We start from the raw sequence: 12,212 nt of genomic DNA, 5'->3' as shown, positions 1-12,212 counted from the left end.
GGGTTAGGGTTAGGGTTAGGGTTAGGGTTAGGGTTAGGGTTAGGGTTGGGGTTAGGGCAGCCTGCACAAGAGCCTGGAACTGTTGAAGAGTCTTCTCCTGCTCTAGGCCCCACACAGAGCAAGCGGCTTTTGAGTCACTTGGTATATGGGCTGGAGTAGCACATCCCAGTGAGGAATGTGCTGCCTCCAGAATCCAAATAGGCCACTAAACACTGTGCTTCTTTCTTGGTGGTGGGAGGGACCTAGAGCAACAACTTCTCTTTTTACCTTAGAAGGAACATCTCTGCACACTCACACCACTGGCCTTCTAGAAATTTGACGAAGGCAGAAGCCCCTTGAATTTGGGTTGGATTTCTTTCCCATCCTCTAATTCACGTATGCTTTGCCAACAAGTCTAAAGCAGTTGCTACCTCCTGTTCACTTGGCTCAATCAGCATAATGTCATCAAGTACACAGTGACCAGTGTGATACTCTTGCAGAAGAGGCAGGCAATCAAGATCTCTCTTTCCTAAGCTGGGATACAGAGATGGAGAATTAATACAACCTTGTGCTACAGTGGTACTGCTGGCCTTGCCAGATAAAAGCAAAATCGCTTCTGGTGGTACTTGTGGACAAATGCCAAGGGGGAAGAAGCATTTGCTGGATCAAGAGTTGCACACCAGGGAGTAGAATTTTGGTTTGAATAAGAAACGTAAAAAAAAAAAAAAAAAAAAAAAAAAGAAACGTCCCCTTCAATCTCAGGTAGAGGGACTGTTTAGGGATGCTTGTGTGGAGCAGGCTTGCTGGAGAATGTACATCACTGTATTTGTGCTTTAGATTAAAAAGCTGCATCATTTCCAGCTCACTTCCTCTGCTTCTTGTCTCTGGTCCAAAGTGTGAGCTCTCAGCTTTCTGTTCCTGCTGCCAGCCTGCTGCTTGGCGCCAAGCCTCCAAACCTCCAACCCATAACGAATTCCTAACCCTTTGGAACCATAAGCCCAAAAAACTTTTTTTTAAAAAAACCTAAGTTGTTTTTGTCATGGTATCCTATCACAGCAAAGAAAAGTTAACTAATACAGCAACCAAATGGCTAGATATAACAAGGATCCAGGGTAGAACCTAGCTTATCTTTAATGATTAATTGATTTAAGAAAGAAAACTTCATCTGTACTCATTGTTTTCCTGCAGTATTGGGACTGAACCCAGGGCCTAACCCATACTAGTCTTCTGCCAGTGGTCTGCATCCCCGGCCCTTGGTTTCTGAGAGAACACCTTACCATGAACTTTAGACTGCCCTTCAGTTTTCTGTGTATCCCAAGGAGGCTTTAAGTTCCTAACTGTCTTGCATCTTCCTCCTAGGTGCTGGATTAGACATGTGTCCAGATACCTGGATTAAAGACACACTTTGAAACCCCAAATTAAGATTGCTATTACAGTGTTAAATCATCCAGTTGAAAATAATTGGAGGACAGCTCTCATTTAATTAGTAAATAAAAATTAAAAATAACATGGAATTTTACTTTAGCCGTGACAAGCCAAGGGATCTGGCTTTGTAAGCTCCACAGCACATCAAAACTCAGCAGTTAAGAACTCTGATATGTACTGAAAACTGAAGTGTGGTTTCCTGGTAAAAGCCATCTAATAAAGTGATTTACCTAAATAAAAGCGCTGTTACACATTAACTGTAAGATTGAGATGGAAATAGAAGTGAAATAAAGTGTAACCTTGAAGCTGAATTAGAGCCATACGATGCTGTCGTACCGACAATAATTGCTCAATTATAAACATTATTTATTTAATAATTTTTCTATGATGATGACAGAAAGGGTTATAGCTTTCAATGAATCTATAATTCAGGAACTAATATTTAATTTAAAAGTTGTACTACAAGGACTGGAGAAATGGCCTTCAATGCTATTTTAGAGGACCTGCATTCAATTCACAATGTCTTACTATCATCTGTCTGTAACTGCAGTTCCAAAGATCCAATGCCTTCTTCTGGCCTCCGTGAGCATCAGGCATTCAATGTGGTACATACACCCATACAAGAAACACACCCATTTAAATAAAAATAAAAAAAAATACACCTAAAAAACTTGCAATACAGTACGATAAAGAAGCTTGAGGCATTCACAGGATACGCTAAGACAGTGCAGAGCTCAGTGCATTTCTAGCCATCCTGGAGCACTTAGCCGAGTGCAAGCCCTTTTACCAGATGAAGCTGAGAAAGTTAATGCATGAAGCAAAAAAGTCAGAAATCATAAAACTACACTTACGTGCCATTGATGACATCACTTTAACTTGATTACGTAAATGCACACCCGTGAATTCAACAGTCTTTTTTTAAAGAGCTAAAGCCCTGTATTCAATATTCATCTCCTACTGAGTGTGGGCCTTCGTATTGCATAAGCCATATATGATCTATTATGTATGATTTTTACTTATGGTTTCTATAATGGAGAGAGAACTTAAAAGCATCTCTGAAAGAATATGACTATAAAATAACCTGGTCACTATGAAAAAAATCTCATGTCAGACTATAAATGAAACTCATTGCTTCCTTAAAGAAGAAAGTCTTAGGAAAAGTCAGCTGCTCCCAACCGCGCTCTTAGTGATGTGGCCCATTTGTATTCTTATCTGAGCTCCTTGTTCTTTGGACCAGGCCATTGGTCCATGATCTTTGACAGGGACAACTTGGGACTTTGATGACTTTCTCTTCATCATTTGTAATTATCCAGCCTTCATTAAATTTGACAGCAAACTTTAAACAGCTCATTTATAGTGAAAGTGCAAAGCACTCAACTTAATTTTTATGGAATTCTCTTTACAGTCATTAATTAGATGTTTACTGATTTCACCATTACTCTAACTTTGCAGCTACTAAAAACAAGTTTGTAAATGAGCACGATCAGCTTTCAGTTTAGTACCCAACTGAATGGTTAAGGAAATATGTGTATTTTCTAAGGAGCAGCCACTGAGCCATGAGTGATCCCTGGGCCCTCGGGATCAAGGAATACATTTCCTAGAGGGCATTAGGGTGAAGCAATGAGTCAGTTCAGAAGGAACGGGTTAAGAGTTCTACTGTTATTTTCTGACATTATCACTTAATGGTAGGCTAAGCAATATGGCAGACAGAGCCTGGATCAATAGCTAAACCATTCAATTTGGACAATTCATCCCCTTGTTCCTTAGTGTTCTCTTTGACAAAACAGGAGTCTGGATTTGTGACTACAACTATTTCCTAAGTGCTTCAATGTACATAGTATATGTGAAATACTTTATAGCGAAGAGCATGTGTGTGGTGGGTAAGACATTTACTTATGACACCCAAAAAGCAGGCATCCCTTCCCCACCTTAGATGAAAGACAAATGAGATGTGCATAAGACGTTTGACAGGAGTCTACCTCAGAAGGCATCTGAAAGACTCTACCAAACAGTGTTTCAAAACAGATACTAAGACTCATAACCAAACCTTCCGCAGAAGGGGAGCTAGTATGATGGGGAAAAAATAGAAGCCCCACAAGGACCAAATATATCTGGGCACAGGGTTTTTTTCTGAAACTGTTTCTCCAACCAAGGACCACGTATGGATATAACCTAGAACCTTTACTCAGATGAAGCTCGTGGTAGCTCAATAACCAATTGGTTTCCCATAGTAGGGGGAACAGGGACTATCTCTGACAGGAACTCAATGGCAGGCTCTTTGACTTCCCACCCTCCAAAGGGAGGAACAGTCCTGCTAGGCCACAGAGGAGAACTTTGCAGCCAGACCTGAAGATACCTGATAAAACAGGGCCAGACGAAAGGAGAGGAGGTCCTCCCCAATCCGTGGACTTGAAAAGGGGCAGGGAGAAGCTGAGGGAGGGAGGGTGGGGTTGGGAGGGAATAAGGGAGCGGGATACGGCTGGGATACAGAGTTAATAAAATGTAACTAATAATAATAAACAACAAAAAGAAAACACTGAAGTGGGGCTGGCAGGGGGCTTTAATGGACATAGCTGGTGAGTACAGGGTTCCGTATTTCGTATTTCAACTGTACTATGCTGCCACTTGCTTTCGGAATAGTGTCATTTGCTGTTCATAACTTTATGGACAGGTAGTTATGAACCTACTCTACCAATGTGAGGCAGCAGATTGAGAGTATAGCTGACTTTGTACAAGTTTTGTGTGCAGTGGAGAAGAATAAACTGAACTGAAACTGTTTGCCCGTGTGGTCAGATTAAACTATTGGCAAACAAGGCAATGAATGGATGCTTAAAGGATGTATCACTTCTTAGGCAAAAACACTATGAAGTTCCTCACAGTTGCGATTAAACAGAAAAATGGCACTAGTGGCCAAATACAAGTGCTTCAATTTCTGCCTACTGGCTTCCTCTGGGTTTTTGGCACTTGCCTATAAAACAAGTGTTGACCCATACATCAAACTAGTCTCTAGTATCCATCTGTACGAATGTCTGGAAGGAAAACAAGGAACATTTTACAAGATTGGCTAATGTCATGTACCCCAACCCCTTTTACGCTCATCTAGAAAAGATCACAGCTGATACCATAATATGATTGTAACAAGCCATTTGCTCTTGAAAACAGCCTTTTAAGCCAAGTGTGGCGACTTGTGCCGGCAATCCTAGCAGGTGAGAGGCAGGAAGACTGGCATGAGTTCCAGGTCAGTCTATGCTATTTCACTTAGTGAATTTCAGATCATCCAGGGCTACAGGGTGAGAACCTATTTAAAAAACGAACAAGCCTGCCAGCCAAGCGTGGTGGCGCACTCCTTTAATTCCAGCCCTGTGGAAGCAGAGGCAGGCAGATCTCTGTGAGTTTGAGGCCAGACTGATCTACAGAGTGAGTTCCAGGCAGCCAGAGACAAATAATCAATCAAGTAAACAATCAATAAAGCAATAAAAAAATAGTCTTTTATGGATGAAAGTGTAGCGAGGCCCTGGGTTCAATCTTCAGCATTTAGAAAAGAAATTAGAAAATAGTCCTTTGTCTGGATGGCTGGTGAGAGGAAAGGATTTCCTTGCCACAAACTTCTCATAGTTTGTGAATGTACATATTTGTAGGGACAAGGATGGAAACTGAAAGACCACACAGATGGAGTGAAACCATGACTAAATTCTTGCCTGATCCATGGTTTGGAGAATGTGCTGAGACACCCAAACATTTTATGTGTCATAAGAAAACAACAATGTGTGTAACTGTGATTTTGTCTTTTACTGACCTGAACCAAATCAAATCCACAAGGGTTTCTGCTCCCTTGTAGCTTTACAGTAATGGAGGCAAAAAAGGTAATCAATCAGTGCTTTTTAGGCACAAACAACTGATCAAAGCAGTCTGTGGTTTCTGAACACATGATGGGGACATCACAGACCAATTCAATTCGCTGCAGGATCAACCAGATTTTCCAAGTGCTTATGTTAGAACAGCATACAGTTCGTAAAGAAAAGGTAATTAAAATAAAAAACAATTTAAGCAACAGAGGAGAGAAAATGTGATAACTATTGAAAGGAGACAGAGACAGAGAGAACGAGTATGAATTAGAACATGAATATGAGAATGGGGGATCAATTGACAGAGCCCTCACCCAGAAAGCATGAAGCCATGGGTTTGATCCTCAGTCCAATTTTTAAAAGAAAGACTCTCAACTGCTCATAATTAGAAGTGAGTTCATCACTACAAATGTTAACTAAGCTAATGCCATTTAACAACTCCCCAGCTTACCCTAAAATGAAACTTAAAAGAATAGTAACTCTTAAAAACCAATAAGCTGTTTTATAGTGCCAACAAAAAGAAAAATGGAACAAGGTTGTGAGTGAAATGGCAGATCAATGAACATCAGCAGTGACTAGAATGTCTTAGTGTTAAATGTATCTTAGGCTAAACTCAATTTTCCTAAGAGGTCCTTCAGCTGGGCAGTGGTGGCACACACTTTTAATCCCAGCACTTGGGAGGCAGAGGCAGGTGAATTTCTGACTTTGAGGGCAGCCTGGTCTATAGAGTGAGTTCCAGGACAACCAAAGCTACACAGAGAAACCCTGTCTCAAGAAACCAAAAGGTCCTTCAGGTGGTCTTCTCAACCGCTAGTAGGTGTGTGTGGGGGGTGACAGCAAATAATTCAGACAGGCAGTAATCACAACACGTTGTATTTGTGCATGAAACTGTCAGAAATGCTTGAAATCATTTAAACAAAACCAGTATCTGAGAAATAATTTAAAAAAGGAAAGATAAGCTGGTTCTAGACTCTTTGAAGCACCATGCTGAGACTGTCCATCAATTTTAATGTTCTATAAGATGCAGAATTGATTAACCCTTCTTACCACAAATAACAGGTAGCAATGAAGTAACCAGTCTAATTTTTCCTCTATAGTCTTCACAGAACAGTCAAGCAAACCTTCTAAAGAACAATTCTTGACTACATACACCATTACATCTAAAATTTTTATTTGCTTTATCTCCTGTTAGGTAATAAAAGCCACATCATTTGGTGTGGAATTCAGAGTTTTTAATGTCCTACTGGTCCCATCTGCCCCACCAGCACTGTATCTTACTACCCATACATTTCCTACTTCATCTATAATTAAAAATAATTAACAGATTAGAGCAAAATAAGGAAAACATACTATTGAATACTTCCAAGCGAAGAAGCACCGTGGACATATGAGTTGGCAAACCTTCCCCTTCTGTATTAACTTTCAAGTAACTATCAGCTCTGTGTCCAGCAATGGCAATCTGTAGAATTAGGCACGTCATCTACACTACGAGGCAACATTGTTCCTAGTAAAAATGACTGCCCAGGTTACTCAGTTTGCATTAGTACTCTCTCACACACACAAAAACCAAACCAACCAAACAACCAGAAAACTAGCTTTGAGCTCCCGAAGGAACTCTTAGAATTCAGATTGTTTCTGAGATCCTGGAAGCTAAGTTTATGATGTAAGAGGCACCCTATGTTGCAGGACATGGGTTTTTAGGGTTAATAGCTTCTGTTGAGCAGCTTTTCAGATATTGCCCAGGTGCTACAAGATGCCTGTATGGACTTCTGTGAAGATCATTGTTACCAATCAGGAACACAAGACACAGCCCTGTTGATAAGCTGGAGTCACTGTATGACTGTCTTCTAAACAAACAAGCCTCTGGTAGTTTCCTGAATCCAGTTTTACGCCCATCCTGTATTTACACAGCAACAAAAGTGTGAGGACATTTCAGAGACTCTAGATCTTTTGCAGTCTCAACTGAAGACCCTCTTTTAACCTTTATCCCTGGTGAGTGTCACCTGTCATGTTGAATCTGAGTCACAGCTCTCACTGTGAATCCTGGATAATCTGAACTTGCTCCTTAGCCCAGCCTGGCTCACTCAAACTTGCTTTGATCCTTCTGGCTCTGTCATCTAAGTGCTGGGATTACAAGTCTGCACCATCACAGCCAGTTCTCACAACACAACTTGTACTTACACTCCCTGTGTTTTTCTGGAAACCCCCTCTTCCAGATGTTATACACAGCCCCCCCTTTGCCACCCCCGGACGTGAAGCTATGGCTACCGTTTGACTGGGAAGAGACATCACTAGAGAAGATGAACACACATAGTTATCAGAAAAAGATTACAAGCTTACTGAGTAAAAAAATAAAGTTGGTGAAGAGATATGACAACAGGATGTTAAAAATCTAAAATGTCCAAAAAGAAAAGGTGTCTTGGAGGGCAGTTTGCATGGTAGAAAGTGCTGAACTGGTAGCATGGAAAAGGCTTCTTTTTTCTGCAGTAATAGCTTTGAGGTGAAACCAGGGAGCCTTGCATCAGAATTGAAGCACAGGTAAGAGATGAATTCAGTCACCGATACCCTGGGCAAGGAAGAAAAGATGAATGAAAGAAATACAATAAACACGGCATTTGCCGGTGTTTGGAGAGTGCATATAGTCGCTACCAGTCAGCTGCAAGGGTCCCTTCTCACCCTGATCATCACCATCAATCTGTCCCGATACAACTTGCAAGCTGATGCTAATTGTGCAGATTTTTTTTTTTTTTAAATGGCATCTCAGGTTTCTTTAACCTTAGGCTTCTTAGTAAGCTACCAGAACTGCCTTCTTTTCTACAAAGTTGCCAGTTACTTTGTTATATTTTTAGGGTCAATTCCATTATTTCCAAACTCTGCAGTGGAATCACTTAAGCCTTAAGTGGTTCTCAACCTTCCTAATGCTGCAACCCTTTAATAGAGTCATGTGGTGACTCCCCTCCCCAACCATAAAATTATTTTCACTGCTACGTCCTAACTGTACTTTTGCTACTGTTATGAATCATAATATAAATATCTGATATGCAGATGGTCTTAGGTGACCCCCATGAAAGGGTCATTCAACCCCCAAAGGGATCATGACCCACAGCTTAAGAACCACTAACGGGGCTAACCTCCCTGTTTCATTTAAAAACAAACAAACAAACAAACAGGTTTGCAGAAACTGCAAAGGTCTAGTCCCAAGCATGTGAACTCTTAGATTAAAGCACCCTTGTAAGGGCAAAACACAGAAACAGAACAATGAAATGTATGTGCAGAGGGAAAAAAAAAACACACATAGAGAAAACAGCCCTGATCTACTGTTAGTGATGCCAATTGCCTCAAGACCCAACTGGATTTCTCCTCTCTAACTCTGATACAAAGCTACATTATTGCTAACAAAGCAGTCTGGTTGTTTAAGCTAGTTCAAGTAATTTTGTAAAACATGTTAGGAAACAAACTATAAGAGAAAAAAAAAAGAAAAGAAAAAAAAAAGAGAATACAAAGTCTAGTGTGTGTGTATGTGTTGAGTGTTATGTCATACCGTAACTTGTTAATGTTGCATTAAAAAGAGAGAGAGAACTCAAATTACAGCTATTTCTCCTGGCATTGTAAACTCCCATTCACTGTTTTATTCTCAGAAGACCTAACAGTGCCTTATACACGTTTAACAAATGTTTATTGAATGGACATACAATTCAAAATGAAACTCACTTGATCAAAACAGTACATCTAATTGTGGGGATTTCAATAGCATTTCATTTCAAATTAAGATGTTCTTTATAATTCTCATTACCATAATTCTCTCTAAATACACACACACACACAAAGAAATGCTGTTTTCTATTTTTCAAATAGGAGACTGAAAACCATGGTGGTATGGTTTATTCAAATCTCGTGTTAGCTCACGAGGACAGCCGCCTGGTGCAGTGCTCACGAGGACTGTTCACAAGTGGTGCCAGGTCTCTTCCTTCTGCCACATGGTGGAGTGGCATTTCCCCACTTCCCTGAAGTTAGGTACAGTTACATGACTTGTGTGGCCACTTCCAAGTGGAAGCCTTAAAGAGCCAATGTACTGTCACTATCCACACAACTTTCCCCTCCCCTACCAACTATGGAAGAATGCACTGAGATACAGCCTCTAACAGCCTAGGGTCCAAGCAACCACCTGAAATGGAGCTGTCATGCTGATCCTCATCAGACATACAGGATGACAGAAATAGACCTTTGCTGACTTAAGCCAGTGGGATGTGAGGATCTTTTGTGATGACAGCCCAATTTATTCCATTGGATGCAAGCATCTTCTTCACAGATAGGGTGAAAAGAGCAAATAGCATTGGCTCTCAATTTTTCAGAAGGGCCACACTGGTATATGCATGCCAAAACATAACTTTTGTATAGAAGTGCTGCACTTTTAGGTGTGGCTCCAGATACATCTTCAAACCAATTCCTTATCCTCTCAACGCTCACTGCTTGACTCCTGAAACTCAGAATCCACATACATCTGGGTAAGATGCAATTCTTGCAATCCAAACTCTTGCCACTTGTCCTCATTTGCATCACTGAGGCTGGTTTACTACCAGTAGCCAGTAAATTCCCAGCATTTAGTCCATGAATGAGCTGTCTGCTATAACCACCCTAGTCTTATAAACAAGAGTATAGATCCAAAGGGCTCATAAACTTGCTGGAAATAGCCCCACACATTAATAAGTGCAAATGATAAGTTTTGGTGGTGTTGTTCCAGATCTTTCTCCTTTTTGAGATAAGGTCTCACTATGTAGGCCTGACTGGCCTGGACCTTGCTATGTAGGCCAGACTGGCCTCAAACTCACAGAAATCTGGATACCTCTGTCTTCAGAATACTGGGGTTAAAGGCATGTGCCACCCACACATCACCACACCCAGCCTTTTTGATCTTTCTACTATGTGGCATGTTTTCCAAGATCTTTTATAGCTATAAAATATAGGGTTTCACAGTAGAGTAATAGTACAAATAATGTTTGTAATAAAACAGCATGTAAATCACATATTTATAGTCACTAATAATTGAAAGTAATCCCTCAAGAATTCTTCTTTGCCTAAACCTATTCTAATTCTCAAACAGTAAACGTTCAGAGGCATAAATGAGAAGCCCTAAAGGTCATCTGGTCCAAAAGGCAGCTTGCGGAAGGCCTACGCGGTACGAGAGTAGCTTCTTCCTTTGATGTGTATGCATTAAACCCTGACTTCTGGATTAGCTTCATTCGGGTCCTTGCCAAATACAGTAACTTCACTCGCCAGTTCGTATAAGATCTCAAGCTGTGAGAAAATACTCACGAAAGGCGCTTTATTAAATTTGGAATAGCTCACAACGTACATCCATCATCAGTCAATCAACTTTACAATAAGGTGTGAAAAAGCTTCACAGTTTGCCTAATCCAGATGTCTGAGTTCATTTGAGCTCAGAATCTTCTCCCATCTCCTTGTTCTGGAGCTGGGACACAGGGCCTTGTGCAGGGCAGACATGTCAGTCCTCTGCCACTGAGCTGCAGCCCTAGTTCCTGAGCTTAGTCAAAAAACCAAGTTATTTACTTGTTATTCTTTACAGCGTGGTTTGGGAAATGCTAGCCCAGAGCATCACCAGGATGAGTTCATACAGCAGCAGCCCTATGTTGAAACTTTTTTTTTTTTGGTGCAAAATTTACAATTTTAAAGATGTCAACTGCTTCACCATCTCTTTCTCTTTTCTTAGGGCCGGTGAGAAACTTTCAAGAAAATACCTTGCTCAGGCAGAAGAACTGGTTTGGTTTGGTTTTAACAAACCAAAACAAAACAAACAAAAAACAACATTGAATTAGAAACCCGCAGTAGCTTACTTTGTTCCTATCCTAGCTCCAAGGAAGCTCAAAACCCAATCCAAGACTCCTGTTGTAGTACAGGTCCCGACAGGGTGCACTCTATTCCTCCTCCCCGCAGGCTCCCCAACGCCAACATTCTCAGGTAGCTTGTTTTACTATAGTGAACACATTGACACAAGATTGCTTCAGATATCTGGATATACATATGTTGTGTGAGTATATGTATTTGTCTTTTTTTCTTATATTTTAAAATCTATTTCTCTCTTCCTGTCACAAAAATATTAGTGTATTCACCTTTACCTAAAAGTTTTCTTTTACATAACTCCTGATACAGAATATACCGAAAGTCAGAAAAAAAAGTTCTGAGTCCACCCTCCCCCTTAACAGCTATCTAATTAATACCAAAAAGCCTTATTAAACTTTTTCTTAACAGGAGGATTTATTAAACTGCTTCCTAACAGGAAGGAGAATTAACATTTATTGTGCATCAGTAAAACGGCTAGACACACAGTAACAGCGGTTCCATTCTCAAAACAAAGTTGGAGGGCATCTGCCGGCCCATAGTCCCTGAGCCATGCAGAAGAGCCTGGCCTTTCACGGCTGTGGAAGGGGCGGGACACTCTGCGTAGATCCTTTTTAGTAAAGGTCCAAAGAAACAGGAGGAGATAACCACAACGGCAGCAGTATATGCGCTCTGACAGCCAAGTTCTCCCCGCAGCTTCCGACCGCGGGACACGCTCAGAAGAACCGCTAAAAACCAAACACGGGAAGCTACCGTCTCACCCGCACCTTCGAGAAGGCCGGTTCTTAAAACTTCAACAAGGGGTGCCTGCTGTGGGGGACCAGAAATAGTTTCCGGCTTGTTCAGTCTTGGAACAGTCCTGGAGAGCAGCACTCGCTCCTCACCCACCCGCGTGGGGAACTTTGAGCAACTCCAGGCGCTGGGGAGGCGAGGAGAGACGCGGGTTCGAGTCCCGGTTCCAGCTCGCGAGCCCCCAGCCTGGCCGGCGAGTCCCCGGACCCCTAGGGCCCGGGAGGGTCGCGTGCTCGCGGGGACGGGCCTTAGCCCACCGCGCGGGCAGGAAGTCGCACTTACCGCGCGGGGTCAGGAGGGAGGCCCGGGGTCACC

At 41.6% G+C, this 12,212-nt stretch overlaps 1 protein-coding gene across 1 annotated transcript in view; it reads right to left on the bottom strand.

The window, feature by feature from the left end:
* The window catches only part of Klhl5 (kelch like family member 5), a 63,470-nt gene extending 51,264 nt beyond the window's left edge, over positions 1-12,206 (bottom strand). The window contains exon 1 of the mRNA XM_055624254.1: positions 12,180-12,206. The gene's annotated coding sequence lies outside the window, so the exon portion shown is untranslated. The remainder of the gene's footprint in view (positions 1-12,179) is intronic.
* Between the last annotated feature and the right edge of the window lie 6 nt (positions 12,207-12,212).

The sequence above is a fragment of the Psammomys obesus genome, unplaced genomic scaffold, assembly GCF_907164565.1.
Source record: "Psammomys obesus unplaced genomic scaffold, mPsaObe1.curated_primary_1811, whole genome shotgun sequence".
NCBI lineage: Eukaryota > Metazoa > Chordata > Mammalia > Rodentia > Muridae > Psammomys > Psammomys obesus.
This window is presented reverse-complemented; position numbering and strand designations above follow the sequence as displayed.